The sequence below is a fragment of the Salvelinus fontinalis genome, unplaced genomic scaffold (genome assembly GCF_029448725.1).
Source record: "Salvelinus fontinalis isolate EN_2023a unplaced genomic scaffold, ASM2944872v1 scaffold_1475, whole genome shotgun sequence".
Classification (NCBI taxonomy): domain Eukaryota; kingdom Metazoa; phylum Chordata; class Actinopteri; order Salmoniformes; family Salmonidae; genus Salvelinus; species Salvelinus fontinalis.
The window spans coordinates 35,001-38,726 of record NW_026601684.1 but is presented as its reverse complement, the minus strand read 5'-3'; positions in this window follow the sequence as shown (position 1 = coordinate 38,726).

Below are 3,726 nucleotides of genomic sequence, written 5' to 3'. Positions count from 1 at the left end.
CTTTCTCTGTGTCCAACATGCTTTCTCTGTGTCCAACATGCTTTCTTAGTGTCCAACAAGATTTCTCTACCCTTATTAACCTTGTTCTGAACACCTCCAAAACAAAGGTCATGTGGTTTGGTAAGAAGAATGCCTCTCTCCCCACAGGTGTGATTACTACCTCTGAGGGTTTAGAGCTTGAGGTAGTCACCTCATACAAGTACTTGGGAGACGGTACACTGGCTAGACGGTACACTGTCCTTCTCTCAGCACATATCAAAGCTGCAGGTTAAAGTTAAATCTAGACTTGGTTTACTCTATTGTAATCGCTCCTCTTTCACCCCAGCTGCCAAACTAACCCTGATTCAGATGACCATCCTACCCATGCTAGATTACAGAGATGTTCTTTACCATTCGGCCATCAGATTTACCACCAATGCTCCTTATAGAACACATCACTGCACTCTGTACTCCTCTGTAAACTGGTCATCTCTGTATACCCGTCGCAAGACCCACTGGTTGATGCTTATTTATAAAACCCTCTTAGGCCTCACCCTCCCCTATCTGAGATATCTACTGCAGCCCTCATCCTCCACATACAACACCCGTTCTGCCAGTCACATTCTGTTAAAGGTCCCCGAAGCACACACATCCCTGGGTCGCTCCTCTTTTCAGTTCACTGCAGCTAGCGACTGGAACGAGCTGCAACAAACACTCAAACTGGACAGTTTTATCTCAATCTCTTCATTCAAAGACTCCATCATGGACACTCTTACTGACAGTTGTGGCTGCTTTGTGTGATGTATTGTTGTCTCTACCTTCTTGCCCTTTGTGCTGTTGTCTGTGCCCAACAATGTTTGTACCGTGGTTTGCTACCATGCTGTGTTGTCATGTGTTGCTGCCTTGCTATGTTGTTGTCTTAGGTCTCTCTTTATGTAGTGTTGTGTTGTCTCTCTTGTTGTGATGTGTTTTGTCCTATATTTATATTTTATTTTTTTAATTTGAATCCCAGCCCCCGTAGGAGGCCTTTTGGTAGGCCGTCATTGTAAATAAGAATTAGTTTTTAACTGACTTGCCTTGTTAAATAAAATAATGAAGGCCACCTTCTTGGGGAATGCTGCTTTTTTAGTTAGTTTTGTGACCGTATAAAAACTGTATTCTGGATTGTTCTTATTCTCCTAAATCAGGTTGTAAAAGTAGGATGATGGAGCAGCAGTGAGGGCTCTTCGATACTGCACGGTAATGTCTTTCCAAGCTAGTCGGACGACTTCCAGTTTGGTGTGGCGCCATTTCCGTTTCCATTTTCAGGAAGCTTGCTTCAGAGCTCGGGTATTTTCTGTATACCAGGGATCTAGTTTCCATTTTCAGGAAGCTTGCTTCAGAGGATATTTCCTTTTTACCAGGGATCTAGTTTCCATTTTCAGGAAGCTTGCTTCAGAGGGTATTTTCTGTTTACCAGGGATCTAGTTTCCATTTTCAGGAAGCTTGCTTCAGAGGGTATTTCCTGTTTACCAGGGATCTAGTTTCCATTTTCAGGAAGCTTGCTTCAGAGGGTATTTCCTGTTTACCAGGGATCTAGTTTCCATTTTCAGGAAGCTTGCTTCAGAGGGTATTTCCTGTTTACCAGAGATCTAGTTTCCATTTTCAGGAAGCTTGCTTCAGAGGGTATTTCCTGTTTACCAGGGATCTAGTTTCCATTTTCAGGAAGCTTGCTTCAGAGGGTATTTTCTGTTTACCAGGGATCTAGTTTCCATTTTCAGGAAGCTTGCTTCAGAGGGTATTTTCTGTTTACCAGGGATCTAGTTTCCATTTTCAGGAAGCTTGCTTCAGAGGGTATTTCCTGTTTACCAGGGATCTAGTTTCCATTTTCAGGAAGCTTGCTTCAGAGGGTATTTCCTGTTTACCAGGGATCTAGTTTCCATTTTCAGGAAGCTTGCTTCAGAGGGTATTTCCTGTTTACCAGGGATCTAGTTTCCATTTTCAGGAAGCTTGCTTCAGAGGGTATTTCCTGTTTACCAGGGATCTAGTTTCCATTTTCAGGAAGCTTGCTTCAGAGGGTATTTCCTGTTTACCAGGGATCTAGTTTCCATTTTCAGGAAGCTTGCTTCAGAGGGTATTTCCTGTTTACCAGGGATCTAGTTTCCATTTTCAGGAAGCTTGCTTCAGAGGGTATTTCCTGTATACCAGGGATCTAGTTTCCATTTTCAGGAAGCTTGCTTCAGAGGGTATTTCCTGTTTACCAGGGATCTAGTTTCCATTTTCAGGAAGCTTGCTTCAGAGGGTATTTCCTGTATACCAGGGATCTAGTTTCCATTTTCAGGAAGCTTGCTTCAGAGGGTATTTCCTGTTTACCAGGGATCTAGTTTCCATTTTCAGGAAGCTTGCTTCAGAGGGTATTTCCTGTTTACCAGGGATCTAGTTTCCATTTTCAGGAAGCTTGCTTCAGAGGGTATTTCCTGTATACCAGGGATCTAGTTTCCATTTTCAGGAAGCTTGCTTCAGAGGGTATTTCCTGTTTACCAGGGATCTAGTTTCCATTTTCAGGAAGCTTGCTTCAGAGGGTATTTCCTGTATACCAGGGATCTAGTTTCCATTTTCAGGAAGCTTGCTTCAGAGGGTATTTCCTGTTTACCAGGGATCTAGTTTCCATTTTCAGGAAGCTTGCTTCAGAGGGTATTTCCTGTTTACCAGGGATCTAGTTTCCATTTTCAGGAAGCTTGCTTCAGAGGGTATTTCCTGTTTACCAGGGATCTAGTTTCCATTTTCAGGAAGCTTGCTTCAGAGGGTATTTCCTGTTTACCAGGGATCTAGTTTCCATTTTCAGGAAGCTTGCTTCAGAGGGTATTTCCTGTATACCAGGGATCTAGTTTCCATTTTCAGGAAGCTTGCTTCAGAGGGTATTTCCTGTTTACCAGGGATCTAGTTTCCATTTTCAGGAAGCTTGCTTCAGAGGGTATTTCCTGTTTACCAGGGATCTAGTTTCCATTTTCAGGAAGCTTGCTTCAGAGGGTATTTCCTGTATACCAGGGATCTAGTTTCCATTTTCAGGAAGCTTGCTTCAGAGGGTATTTCCTGTTTACCAGGGATCTAGTTTCCATTTTCAGGAAGCTTGCTTCAGAGGGTATTTCCTGTTTACCAGGGATCTAGTTTCCATTTTCAGGAAGCTTGCTTCAGAGGGTATTTCCTGTTTACCAGGGATCTAGTTTCCATTTTCAGGAAGCTTGCTTCAGAGGGTATTTTCTGTATACCAGGGATCTAGTTTCCATTTTCAGGAAGCTTGCTTCAGAGGGTATTTCCTGTTTACCAGGGATCTAGTTTCCATTTTCAGGAAGCTTGCTTCAGAGGGTATTTCCTGTTTACCAGGGATCTAGTTTCCATTTTCAGGAAGCTTGCTTCAGAGGGTATTTCCTGTTTACCAGGGATCTAGTTTCCATTTTCAGGAAGCTTGCTTCAGAGGGTATTTTCTGTATACCAGGGATCTAGTTTCCATTTTCAGGAAGCTTGCTTCAGAGGGTATTTCCTGTATACCAGGGATCTAGTTTCCATTTTCAGGAAGCTTGCTTCAGAGGGTATTTCCTGTTTACCAGGGATCTAGTTTCCATTTTCAGGAAGCTTGCTTCAGAGGGTATTTCCTGTTTACCAGGGATCTAGTTTCCATTTTCAGGAAGCTTGCTTCAGAGGGTATTTCCTGTTTACCAGGGATCTAGTTTCCATTTTCAGGAAGCTTGCTTCAGAGGGTATTTCCTG